This window comes from Oncorhynchus masou, unplaced genomic scaffold (genome assembly GCF_036934945.1).
Source record: "Oncorhynchus masou masou isolate Uvic2021 unplaced genomic scaffold, UVic_Omas_1.1 unplaced_scaffold_3964, whole genome shotgun sequence".
NCBI lineage: Eukaryota > Metazoa > Chordata > Actinopteri > Salmoniformes > Salmonidae > Oncorhynchus > Oncorhynchus masou.
In genome coordinates, this window is record NW_027010365.1 from 12,501 (window position 1) to 27,387 (window position 14,887).

General features: G+C 46.6%; 1 pseudogene; it reads left to right on the forward strand.

Moving 5' to 3' along the window:
• Positions 1-6,848, forward strand: part of LOC135534810 (inositol 1,4,5-trisphosphate receptor-interacting protein-like 2) — an 11,761-nt pseudogene extending 4,913 nt beyond the window's left edge.
• Positions 6,849-14,887: the final 8,039 nt, after the last annotated feature.

A 14,887-nucleotide genomic window follows, 5' to 3' on the forward strand; every position in this document is an offset into this window, starting at 1 on the left:
GGGTGAGGAGAAAAAGAGAAGGGGACAAGAGAGCTGAGGAAAATAACAAGAGGGTGGAGGTTCAAGAGAATAGAGGAGGTCGGGAAGGGGGGAGGGCAAGGGAGGATGAGAGGGGGAGAGGGTGGTAGAGGTTAAAGAGAATGGGAGGAGGTCGGGGAAGGGGGAGGGAGGAGGATGGGAGGGGGAGAGGGGGAGGCTAAAGAGAATAGGAGGAGGTCGGGGAAGGAGGCAAGGAGGGATGAGGGGGCAGAGGGCAGGTTAAAGAGAATAGGAGAAAGCCAGGGAAGGGGGAGGGCAAGGAGGATGTGAGGGAGCAGAGGGGGAGGTTAAAGAGAATGGGAGGAGGTCGGGGAAGGGGGAGGGCAAGGGAGGATGTGGGAGGGGGGAGAGGGAGGAGGTTCAAGAGAATGGGAGGAGGTCGTGGGGAAGGGGAACATGATGAGGGTAAGAAGCAATAAAGGAAGGAAGTCTTGAAGGACGACAGCAAGGTGAAGGAGCAGACAGAGGTCCAAGAAGAAGGGGAAGGAAGTCTTGAAGGACGAGGTGAAGGAAGAGATGAAAGGGGAAAGCTCAGAGGGGCGGGTGGAGGCGGCGTGCCGCGGTGCAGTCTAGAGACTCCTCGCCGTGGGGACTGGCTACGAAAACACCGCAACTTTACTGACACCTTTTTACGAATGCATCCCTTCTCGGGGTCGCCCGAAAGGTCATCGAGCTCTTTGTCAGGGGTCACGGCAGTGTCAGGAGGAGGAGGAGGAGGAGGGGGCGGAGTCTATCGCTGACCCCGACTCCGTCCGTTGGTTCTACGGCGGTCCAGCGTTGCCTAGCAACCGTGGGCGCTACCCTTTCGAAAGCAACGCTGTACGCGGAGTCTGGCACTCGCCGACGACCGCGTGCAGCTCCGCCTCACACCGCGTTCCGACCTACGTCTGCTGTCACATCTCCATGGCAATACGGCTCCTCCCTGCCATCCCCCTCCCGAGACGGGGGTCTACCTGGTTCCCATGGAATCGACGGCCTCAGTGGCGATGTCAAATACAGGTGTGTTCTGGTGATCAGGGATAACTATATGATCTAGTTTACAAATTCAATAAACTGTATTACTCTTTCTTCATTACTCTCCTTTCTTTGATCATTAATTCATTATTCATTCATTATTTAATTCACTAAATCATTAATTCCCTGTCTCCTTTTTCCTTCCCTACTTCCTTCCTTACTACTTTCTACTTCCTTCTGTCCATCCATCCATCCATCCATCCATCCATTCTCTCCTTTCATTCTCATCCATTCATTCCAGACCAGCACCCAGAACCAGCAGAGCGGGAGAGGGACCTGTGGACTTTGTTCTTCCCCCGCCAGGAGCAGCGTCTGCTGGGCTGGCTCCGTGGCCGCTCACCACAGCACTCCTGCCACCTCAAGGTGCTCCAGCTGACCAAGGCCCTGCGTGACCTGGGTGGCCAGGCACTGGACAGCCACCGGGGGGCGCTCTGGAGGTCAGTCCTCTCCTCCTACACACTGAAGACGGCCTGGCTGCGTCTGCTACTCAGCTCTCCTGCAGAGGTAGGAAACACCATGCCTTTAATAGGTACTACAGGTTACACCCTACCTTTAATAGGTACTACAGGTTACACCCTGCCTTTAATAGGTACTACAGGTTACACCCTACCTTTAATAGGTACTACAGGTTACACCATGCCTTTAATAGGTACTACAGGTTACACCCTGCCTTTATTAGGTACTACAGGTTACACCATGCCTTTAATAGGTACTACAGGTTACACCATGCCTTTAATAGGTACTACAGGTTACACCTACCTTTAATAGGTACTACAGGTTACACCATGCCTTTAATAGGTACTACAGGTTACACCCTACCTTTAATAGGTACTACAGGTTACACCATGCCTTTAATAGGTACTACAGGTTACACCATGCCTTTAATAGGTACTTCAGGTTACACCATGCCTTTAATAGGTACTACAGGTTCCACCCTACCTTTAATAGGTACTACAGGTTACACCATACCTTTAATAGATACTGCAGGTTACACCCTACCTTTAATAGATACTACAGGTTACACCATGCCTTTAATATACTACAGGTTACACCATGCCTTTAATATGTACTACAGGTTACACCATGCCTTTAATAGGTACTACAGGTTACACCCTACCTTTAATAGGTACTACAGGTTACACCCTACCTTTAATAGGTACTACAGGTTACACCCTGCCTTTAATAGGTACTACAGGTTACACCATGCCTTTAATAGGTACTACAGGTTACACCATGCCTTTAATAGGTACTACAGGTTACACCATGCCTTTAATAGGTACTACAGGTTCCACCCTACCTTTAATAGGTACAACAGGTTACACCCTACCTTTAATAGGTACTACAGGTTACACCATGCCTTTAATAGGTACTACAGGTTACACCATGCCTTTAATAGGTACTAAGGTTACACCATGCCTTTAATAGGTACAGGTTACACCCTACCTTTAATAGGTACTACAGGTTACACCATGCCTTTAATAGGTACTACAGGTTACACCATGCCTTAATAGGTACTACAGGTTACACCCTACCTTTAATAGGTACTACAGGTTACACCATGCCTTTAATAGGTACTACAGGTTACACCCTACCTTTAATAGGTACTACAGGTTACACCCTACCTTTAATAGGTACTACAGGTTACACCATGCCTTTAATAGGTACTGGTTACACCATGCCTTTAATAGGTACTACAGGTTACACCCTACCTTTAATAGGTACTACAGGTTACACCCTACCTTTAATAGGTACTACAGGTTACACCCTACCTTTAATAGGTACTACAGGTTACACCCTACCTTTAATAGGTACTACAGGTTACACCCTGCCTTTAATAGGTACTACAGGTTACACAATGCCTTTAATAGATACTACAGGTTACACCATGCCTTTAATAGGTACTACAGGTTACACCTGCCTTTAATAGGTACTACAGGTTACACCCTACCTTTAATAGGTACTACAGGTTACACCATGCCTTTAATAGGTACTACAGGTTACACCCTACCTTTAATAGGTACTACAGGTTACACATGCCTTTAATAGGTACTACAGGTTACACCATGCCTTTAATAGATAATACAGGTTACACCCTACCTTTAATAGGTACTACAGGTTACACCCTACCTTTAATAGGTACTACAGGTTACACAATGCCTTTAATAGATTCTTGTATTTTCTTCCTACCTTACTGGTTTACAGGTTACACCCTACCTTAATTTACTACAGGTTACACCCTATTTTTAAATAGATGCTCAGGTTACACCCTACCTTTAATAGGTACTACAGGTTACACCCTACCTTTAATGGTACTGTGTACACTACCTCAGTAGGTACTATTTTGCCTTTAATAAGATACAGGTTACACAATGCCTTTAATAGATGTACAGGTTTACACCCCTACCTTTTAATAGGTACTTCAGGTTTACACCATGCCTTTTAGGTACTACAGGTTACACCCTACCTTTAATAGATACTACTTTACACCATCCTTTAATAGGTACTACAGGTTACACCCTACCTTTAATAGGTACTACAGGTTACACCATGCCTAATAGGTACTACAGGTTACACAAACCTTTAATAGATAAAATGAACACTTACCTTTAATAGGTACACAGGTTACACCCTATTTAATAGATACTACAGGTTACACCATGCCTTTAATAGATTCTTGTATTTTCTTTTTACTGGTTTATTTACATGTTATTTTTGCTGAATATTTTAAATAGAGGGACACTGTTAAAGTAGAGTTTGCTGGTAAGTATTTCAGTATTTAACTACATTTAAGTAACAAATTCTTAGAGCTGTAATTTGTATTTTTAATATACAAAATACTTCCTGTACCATTTTGTTTATATCACCATTTTATGTCCCCCTTTCATTCTGGGATCAGAAGTCTGATGGCACTGTGGTGTGATAAGAGTGTCTAAATTACCAAAATATAAATGTGAAAATGAACACTGAAAACATGCTGGGTATTATTCCACTGCACTCTGGACCAGTCAAGGCCAATATTAAACTAAGCCTGTTTTTTATTTTTACATTTACATGTTGGTCCTTAGCAGATACTCGTATCCAGAGGACATTTTTTAGGGTATTTATTTAACCTTTTATTTAACTAGGCAAGTCGGCCCTTAGAACAACTCTTATTTACTCGGGACCAGTCAAACCCTAACCTGACGACACTGGGTCAGTGTGTGCCGCCCTATGGGACTCCCAATCACTCCGGGAATGATACAGCCTGGAATCTGTAGAAAGGGTCTAAGCACCACTGAGCACTGAGACAGTAGGGCTTTAGTTCACTGCACCACTCGGGACCAGTCAGGGTATTAAACTAAGGAGCACTGAGACAGTAGGGCCTTCGTCCACTGCACCACTCGGGACCAGTCAGGGCATTAAACTAAGGAGCACTGAGACGGTAGGGCTTTAGTTCACTGCACCACTCGGGAACCAGTCAGGGTATTAAACTAAGGAGCACTGAGACAGTAGGGCCTAAGTTCACTGCACCACTCGGGACCAGTCAGGGCATTAAACTAAGGAGCACTGAGACGGTATGGCCTTAGTTCACTGCACCACTCGGGACCAGTCAGGGTATTAAACTAAGGAGCACTGAGGGCGTTAGTCCACTGCACCACTCGGGACCAGTCAGGGCATTAAACTAAGGAGCACTGAGACGGCGGGCTTAGTCCACTGCACCACTCGGGACCAGTCAGGGTATTAAACTAAGGAGCACTGAGACAGTAGGGCCTTAGTCCACTGCACCACTTGACCAGTCAGGGCATTAAACTAAGGAGCACTGAGACAGGGGCCTAAGTTCACTGCACCACTCGGGACCAGTCAGGGTATTAAACTAAGGAGCACTGAGACGGGGCCTTAGTCCACTGCACCACTCGGGACCAGTCAGGGTATTAAACTAAGAGCACTGGAGGGCCTTAGTCCACTGCAACACTCGGGACCAGTCAGGGTAGTAAACTAAGGAGCACTGAGGGCGTTAGTCCACTGCACCACTCAGGACCAGTCAGGGCATTAAACTAGGAGCACTGAGGGCCTTAGTCCACTGCAGCACTCGGGACCAGTCAGGTATTAAACTAAGGAGCACTGAGGGCCTTAGTCCACTGCACCACTCTGGACCAGTCAGGGCATTAAACTAAGGAGCACTGAGACTGGGGGCCTTAGTCCACTGCACCACTCTGGACCAGTCAGGGTATTAAACTAAGGAGCACTGAGACTGGCGTTAGTCCACTGCACCACTCGGGACCAGTCAGGGTATTAAACTAAGGAGCACTGAGGGCCTTAGTCCACTGCACCACTCGGGACCAGTCAGGGCATTAAACTAAGGAGCACTGAGACTGTAGGGCCTTAGTCCACTGCACCACTCGGGACCAGTCAGGGTATTAAACTAAGGAGCACTGAGGGCCTTAGTCCACTGCACCACTCGGGACCAGTCAGGGCATTAAACTAAGGGAGCACTGAGACTGTAGGTCCTTAGTCCACTGCACCACTCGGGACCAGTATTAAACTAAGGAGCACTGAGGGCCTTAGTCCACTGCACCACTCGGGACCAGTCAGGGTATTAAACTAAGGAGCACTGAGGGCCTTAGTCCACTGCACCACTCGGGACCAGTCAGGGCATTAAACTAAGGAGCACTGAGGAGGGCCTTAGTCCACTGCACCACTCGGGACCAGTCAGGGTATTAAACTAAGGAGCACTGAGGGCCTTAGTCCACTGCACCACTCGGGACCAGTCAGGACATTAAACTAAGGAGCCCTGAGACTGTAGGGCCTTAGTCCACTGCACCACTCGGGACCAGTCAGGGTATTAAAATAAGGAGCAGTGAGGGCCTTAGTTCACTGCATACTTTGCAAACATATTTGTGTAATTTATTTTGATACATTAGTCTTTAGGGTATTTTGCTATTGTAATTTGTAATTCTAATTTGTAATTGTAATTTCTAATTTTTGCCCATCCTTTCACATGACAGTAAACTTTGATTTGATTGGAGGCCTGTTATCCATCCTGATTTATTGTCCTCTATAGGGCTGATCTGCTCTATCATATATATACACGTATGTTTGGAATCATTTGTAAATATGTTACTAAGGTTTTTGTCTTTCTTTTTTAGGCCTGGGAGGATCGCCACCTGGTGGCCAGGATGGAGGAGCTGGTCCGCAGCCTGAGGGAGAGCCTCCCAGGGCCGGGCTCTGGATCACCTCTTCCTGGGGAGCGACAGCAGCTCCATCTTACCTGACTCTGTGGCTCTACCTAAGTTGGTCAAGGAGGTGGTGGGAGCTCCAGTGGAGGGTTCAAGGGGATGTTTGGGGGGTTCGACAGGGAACCTCTGGGCAGGTTTGGACCCAGCCTCGTTGGACCTAGTGTCTGGCCGGTTGGCGTATGCCTGGAGGCATCTCCACCGGCTGATCAGGTTGGGCCGACCCCAGAGGAGTAGCTTGGGGCTGGGCAGGGCAGGCAACATAAACTGCCAGCATCTGCAACCTGGAGAGTAACACACTTAAAAGGATTACAGGTGAAAACAGAGATTCACAGCTAATATCCTCCAACAACGGGCCGAGTCAAATAGACAGATACATAGACAGACGGGATGGATGAAACATCAGGCTACTTGCACATCCAAAGGTTGTTCAGGAGCTACTGGTCGAGAATAAAACGAAAGCCGATAACAGTGTTGGGACGTTCTCTGAGTCATCCCTCTTAACCAGTCACGAATGGAAATCACAGGGAATGTGTGAATTTGTAATTTATGAATTTGTAATTTATGAATTTGTAATGAATACATGTGTAATTTTTCCCTGGTACCTAATGAATGAGGTTTCATTCAAAACCAAAGTGATTGTATGTCTGCTTCTGTCTGTGTCCCTATTGGCACCCTATTCCGTATTGAGTGCACTACTTTCCCATAGGACTCTGGTCCAAAGTAGTGCACTAGGCAGGGTACACTCCCAGTTCAGAGACAGACTGTGTAATAGGCAGGGTACACTCCCAGTTCAGAGACAGACAGTGTAATAGGCAGGGTACACTCCCAGTTCAGAGACAGACAGTGTAATAGGCAGGGTACACTCCCAGTTCAGAGACAGACAGTGTAATAGGCAGGGTACACTCCCAGTTCAGAGACAGACTGTGTAATAGGCAGGGTACACTCCCAGTTCAGAGACAGACAGTGTAACGGCAGGGTACACTCCCAGTTCAGAGACAGACAGTGTAATAGGCAGGGTACACTCCCAGTTCAGAGACAGACAGTGTAATAGGCAGGGTACACTCCCAGTTCAGAGACAGACAGTGTAATAGGCAGGGTACACTCCCAGTTCAGGGGCAGACAGTGAGATGCCAGGGTACACTCCCAGTTCAGAGACAGACAGTGTAATAGGCAGGGTACACTCCCAGTTCAGGGGCAGACAGTGAGATGCCAGGGTACACTCCCAGTTCAGAGACAGACAGTGTAATAGGCAGGGTACACTCCCAGTTCAGAGACAGACAGTGTATTAGCAGGGGTACACTCCCAGTTCAGAGACAGACAGTGTAATAGGCAGGGTACACTCCCAGTTCAGAGACAGACAGTGTAATAGGCAGGGTACACTCCCAGTTCAGGGACAGACAGTGAGATGCCAGGGTACACTCCCAGTTCAGAGACAGACAGTGTAATAGGCAGGGTACACTCCCAGTTCAGAGACAGACAGTGTAATAGGCAGGGTACACTCCCAGTTCAGAGACAGACTGTGTAATAGGCAGGGTACACTCCCAGTTCAGAGACAGACAGTGTAATAGGCAGGGTACACTACCCAGTTCAGAGACAGACAGTGTAATAGGCAGGGTACACTCCCAGTTCAGGACAGACAGTGTAATAGGCAGGGTACACTCCCAGTTCAGAGACAGACAGTGTAATAGGCAGGGTACACTCCCAGTTCAGAGACAGACAGTGTAATAGGCAGGGTACACTCCCAGTTCAGAGACAGACTGTGTAATAGGCAGGGTACACTCCCAGTTCAGAGACAGACAGTGTAATAGGCAGGGTACACTCCCAGTTCAGAGACAGACTGTGTAATAGGCAGGTACACTCCCAGTTCAGAGACAGACAGTGTAATAGGCAGGGTACACTCCCAGTTCAGAGACAGACAGTGTAATAGGCAGGGTACACTCCCAGTTCAGAGACAGACAGTGAGATGGCAGGGTACACTCCCAGTTCAGAGACAGACAGTGTAATAGGCAGGGTACACTCCCAGTTCAGAGACAGACAGTGAGATGGGCAGGGTACACTCCCAGTTCAGAGACAGACAGTGTAATAGGCAGGGTACACTCCCAGTTCAGGGGCAGACAGTGAGATGCCAGGGTACACTCCCAGTTCAGGGACAGACAGTGTAATAGGCAGGGTACACTCCAGTCCAGAGACAGACTGTGAGACGGCAGGGTACACTCCCAGTTCAGAGACAGACAGTGTAATAGGCAGGGTACACTCCCAGTTCAGAGACAGACAGTGTAATAGGCAGGGTACACTCCCAGTTCAGAGACAGACAGTGTAATAGGCAGGGTACACTCCCAGTTCAGAGACAGACAGTGTAATAGGCAGGGTACACTCCCAGTTCAGAACAGACAGTGTAATAGGCAGGGTACACTCCCAGTTCAGAGAAGGGTGAGCACCAGGGTACACTCCCAGTTCAGAGACAGACAGTGTAATAGGCAGGGTACACTCCCAGTTCAAATAAGACATGAGACAAGGGTACACTCCCAGTTCAGGGACAGACTGTAGATAGCACCAGTGATGAATGGCAGGGTATAAGTTCAGACAGACAGTGAGACGGCAGGGTCAGATAATACAAATAGACAATAATAAGCTATTTAGAGGTAGATATGTAATATTGTCACATGCACTATGCAGGGGAGCACCATAAAGTGACTATAAACATCAGGATAGATAATAATAAGTTATTTGAGGTAGATATGTAGATGAAGGCAGGGTAAAGTGACTAGGCATCAGGATAGATAATAATAAGGTATTTGAGGTAGATATGTACCTGAAGGCAGGGTAAAGTGACTAGACATCAGGATAGATAATAATAAGAGTAAAATAGCGACAGACTCTGTGTGTGTGCCCAGTTTCCATGGAGACGAGGGGGTCACTCGCTCCTGAGTCGTGTGTCGTGTCTGGTGAATAATGCTGTGAAAATACACACACACAGACACAGACACACACACACACACACACACACACACACACACACCACCACACACACACACCACACACACACACACACACACACACACACACACACACAGACACATCGATCTGCCACTTCACCAGCTCATGTCTGACAAATCTTCCACTTGAATTTGTCAGTCAGTATATATTTTTGTGTGTGTGTGTGTGTGTGTGTGTGTGTGTGTGTGTGTGTGTGTGTGTGTGTGTGTGTGTGTGTGTGTGTGTGTGTGTGTGTGTGTGTGCGTATTTTCACGTGTGTGTGCAGCATTATTCATTATAGTGTTATAGTGTTATGACTGTATTATGCTGAGAGGGACCCGCTAGTTATTCTCTGTAGTCTGTAGTCTGTCCTCAGGACAGGTCTGGACTTGTGTCAGGAATTTTAGAGACCAGTGTACAGTCACAGTACCACAGCCTTCTAGCCCCAGTCACAGCCACAGTCACAGTCACAGCCCCAGTCACAGCCCCAGTCACAGTCACAGCCACAGTCACAGCCACAGTCACAGTCACCACAGTCACAGTCACAGTCACAGCCACAGTCACCACAGTCACAGCCACAGTCACCACAGTCACAGCCACAGTCACAGTCACAGTCACAGTCACCACAGCCACAGTCACAGTCACCACAGTCACAGCCACAGCCACAGTCACAGCCACAGTCACAGTCACAGCCACAGTCACAGCCACAGTCACAGCCCCAGCCACAGTCACAGTCACCACAGCCACAGCCACAGTCACAGTCACAGTCACAGTCACAGCCACAGCCACAGTCACAGCCACAGTCACAGTCACAGCCGCAGTCACAGTCACAGCCACAGTCACAGCCACAGTCACAGTCACAGCCACAGTCACAGTCACAGCCACAGCCACAGCCACAGTCACTCACAGTCACAGCCACAGTCACAGCGCACAGCCACAGTCACAGTCACAGTCACAGCCACATTCCACAGTCACAGCCACTGTCACTGTCACAGCCACAGTCACAGTCACAGTCACAGTCACAGTCACAGCCACAGCCACAGTCACAGTCCACAGTCACCACAGCCTGAGTCACAGTCACCACAGTCACAGCCACAGCCACAGCCACAGCCACAGTCACAGTCACAGCCACAGTCACACAGTCACAGTCACAGTCACAGCCACAGTCACAACAGTCACAGCCACAGCCACAGTCACAGTCACAGCCACAGTCACCAGCCACAGTCACAGTCACAGCCACAGTCACAGTCACAGTCACACAGTCACAGCCACAGCCACCACAGTCACAGTCACAGTCACACAGTCAGCCACAGTCACAGCCACAGCCACAGCCACAGCCACAGCCACAGTCACAGTCACAGTCACCACAGTCACAGCCACAGCCACAGCCACAGTCACAGCCACAGTCACAGCCACAGTCACAGCCACAGCACAGCAGTCACAGCCACAGCCACAGTCACAGCCACAGCCACAGCCACAGCCACAGTCACAGTCACAGTCACAGCCACAGCCACAGTCACAGTCACAGTCACAGCCACAGTCACAGCACCACAGTCACAGTCACAGTCACAGTCACCACAGTCACAGCCACAGTCACAGTCACAGTCAATTAGCCACAGTCATGATGGTCACAGCCCCACAGTCACAGGGAGAACTGTTACCACAGTCACTGGACATAGCTCTGCCACAGTCACAGCTACAGTCACAGCCACAGTCACATCACCATTAGCCTGGATGATGGGCCCCACAGTGCAGCCACAGCCACAGTTACCAGAGTCACATAGTTCTGTTCCCGCCACAGTCTAAAGTCACAGTACAGATGAATTACAGCCTGGACAGTCACAGTCACCACAGTATGTGTGTGTGTTTGTTACCAATGGACAGCCCATTCTGTTACATAGTACAAAATAGCCTGGGTGATGGGCCCCACGGTGCAGGGAGAACTGTTACCAGACTGGGCATAGGTCTGATGAATTAGCTGGTTGATGGGCCCCACGGCGCAGGGAGAACTGTTACCAGACTGACCAATCAGAATGTGAATGATGGGCCATGCAGGGAGAACTGTTACCAGACTGGATATATTGGTCTGATATATTTCCCTGGTTAAATGGGCAGTGCAGGGATATACTGAATGACTGGCCATGTGGGAATTAGCTCTGTCTACAGGCGTTTAGTCACGGGACTGGTGGCACGACGCTTCGTGTTCCAGAGGCTTAAAAAGCAGAACGGAATCTAAAATAAGGAACTTTACACAAGTCTTCCAGTCAAACTAAAATACCAAAGAAAGGAACATGAAAAACAGTCTCAGAAATGTGTTTTAAAGGGGCTGTTCACGCTGAAAACAGGTTATTTACATGTCTCAGAAATGTGTTTTAAAGGGGCTGTTCACGCTAAAAACAGGTTATTTACATGTCTCAGAAATGTGTTTTAAAGGGAAAGGTGGCTCAAAAACAGATTTAATGTCTCAGAGGCTTAAAGGGAACTGTTCACTCTAAAAACAGGTTATTTACATGTCTCAGAAATGTGTTTTAAAGGGACTGTTCACGCTAAAAACAGGTTATTTACATGTCTCAGAAATGTGTTTTAAAGGGAAAGTTCACGCTAAAAACAGGTTATTTACATGTCTCAGAAATGTGTTTTAAAGGGACTGTTCACTCTAAAAACAGGTTATTTACATGTCTCAGAAATGTATTTAAAGGGACTGTTCACTCCGAACTCAAAGTTTCTCAGATATTTTAATGTCTCAGAAAATGTGATGTCTGATGTCAAGTAAAGTCAAAGATATTTAATATAGATTCTAAATCAGGAGAATATGTATTAGGAGAAATCAAAGCCGAAATGGAGAAACATTGGTACTGTAAACTTACATTTTTTTTTAGGGTGTACTATCCCTTTAAGATATATATGTATGTGTATATGAAACTATCATGTCTTTAAAGGTACAGTAGCTATATTTATATTGTAAAATATGTTGTACTGAATGTACATAGAAATTTCTGTTTTATATAAGAGGCAATCTGTATTTATTTTTAATGTAATTTTAAGGCTTCATGTATTTATGCTGAAATAAACTCCTTATATTTTACATATATTTTGTGTGTGTGTGTGTGTGTGTGTGTGTGTGTGTGTGTGTGTGTGTGTGTGTGTGTCCTTCACATGTGTTATAGTTCCTTCTAGTCATTAGTTTGTACCCTGAGAGGCCTCTTATAGAATCATGGGCTACATCCCCAATGGCACCCTATTCCCTATATAGTACACTACGTTTGACAAGGACCCCATAGGGCACAATAATATAGGGAATATGGTGCCGTAAAGGACACAGACATGATCGCAGTTAGAGGAAGTATAACGTGAGCCACATGGCAGGAAGTACAGAATGTTAATGGTAGAGAGAGAGAGAGAGAGAGAGAGAGAGAGGGAGAGAGAAGGAGAGAGAAGGGGAGAAGGAGAGAGAGAGGGAGAGAATGCGAGAGAGAGAGAATGAGAGAATGAGAGAGAGAAGGAGAGAGAGAGAATGCGAGAGAATGAGAGAATGAAGAGAAGGAGAGAATGAGAGAGAGAGGAGAATGAGAGGGAGAATGCGAAAGAGAGAGAGAGAACAAACTGCTGGTGTTGTAGTGATTAAAGGGGAGGAGCCAGCAGGGAAATTTCCACAATGAGTGCTGTCATTGTATAGTTTGACCAGTTGAGGGCAGTCTCTCTACCACGTCATGGCCTTGCTATACTGACTTTATTATGACAGCAACACAAACACATATGCAGGTACACACACACACACACACACACACATTTATTAAGACACCAGTTGCTCTCCTGTTGAGAAGACGGACTCACAGTGATGTCACTTAGTGTGTTATCCATTAGACTGCTGCAACACAGTGATGTCACTTAGTGTGTTATCCATTACACTGCTGCTGTAACAGTGATGTCACTTAGTGTGTTATCCATTAGGCTGCTGTAACACAGTGATGTCACTTAGTGTGTTATCCATTAGACTGCTGCTGTAACACAGTGATGTCACTTAGTGTGTTATCCATTAGACTGCTGCTGTAACAGTGATGTCACTTAGTGTGTTATCCATTAGACTGCTGCTGTAACACAGTGATGTCACTTAGTGTGTTATCCATTTGGCTGCTGCTGTAACACAGGGATGTCACTTAGTGTGTTATCCATTACACTGCTGCTGTAACAGTGATGTCACTTAGTGTGTTATCCATTAGACTGCTGCTGTAACAGTGATGTCACTTAGTGTGTTATCATTAGACTGCTGCTGTAACACAGTGATGTCACTTAGTGTGTTATCCATTAGACTGCTGCTGTAACAGTGATGTCACTTAGTGTGTTATCCATTACACTGCTGCTGTAACACAGTGATGTCACTTAGTGTGTTATCCATTAGATTGCTGCTGTAACAGTGATGTTACTTAGTGTGTTATCCATTAGACTGCTGTAACAGTGATGTCACTTAGTGTGTTATCCATTAGACTGCTGCTGTAACACAGTGATGTCACTTAGTGTGTTATCCATTAGACTGCTGCTGTAACACGAGTGATGTCACTTAGTGTGTTATCCATTAGACTGCTGCTGCAACACAGTGATGTCACTTAGTGTGTTATCCATTAGACTGCTGCTGTAACACAGTGATGTCACTTAGTGTGTTATCCATTAGACTGTGCAACACAGTGATGTCACTTAGTGTGTTATCCATTAGACTGCTGCTGTAACACAGTGATGTCACTAAGTGTGTTATCCATTAGACTGCTGCTGCAACACAGTGATGTCACTTAGTGTGTTATCCATTAGACTGCTGCTGTAACAGTGATGTCACTTAGTGTGTTATCCATTAGACTGCTGCTGTATCACAGTGATGTCACTTAGTGATCCATTAGGCTCACTGATGTCACTTAGTGTGTTATCCATTAGACTGCTGCTGTAACACAGTGATGTCATAAGTGTGTTATCCATTAGACTGCTGCTGTAACACAGCGATGTCACTTAGTGTGTTATCCATCAGACTGCTGCTGTAACAGTGATGTCACTTAGTGTGTTATCCATCAGACTGCTGCTGTAACAGTGATGTCACTTAGTGTGTTATCCATTAGACTGCTGCTGTAACACAGTGATGTCACTTAGTGTGTTATCCATCAGACTGCTGCTGCAACACAGTGATGTCACTTAGTGTGTTAGCCATTAGACTGTTGCTGTAACAGTGATGTCACTTAGTGTGTTATCCATTAGACTGCTGCTGTAACACAGTGATGTCACTTAGTGTGTTATCCATTAGGCTGCTGCAACACAGTGATGTCACTTAGTGTGTTATCCATTAGACTGCTGCTGTAACAATGTCACTTAGTGTGTTATCCATTAGACTCAACACAGCGATGTCACTTAGTGTGTTATCCATCAGACTGCTGCTGTAACAGTGATGTCACTTAGTGTGTTATCCATCAGACTGCTGCAACAGTGATGTCACTTAGTGTTATCCATTAGACTGCTGCTGCAACACAGTGATGTCACTTAGTGTGTTATCCATCAGACTGCTGCTGCAACACAGTGATGTCACTTAGTGTGTTAGCCATTAGACTGTTGCTGTAACAGTGATACACCATTAGACTGCTGCAACACAGTGATGTCACTTAGTG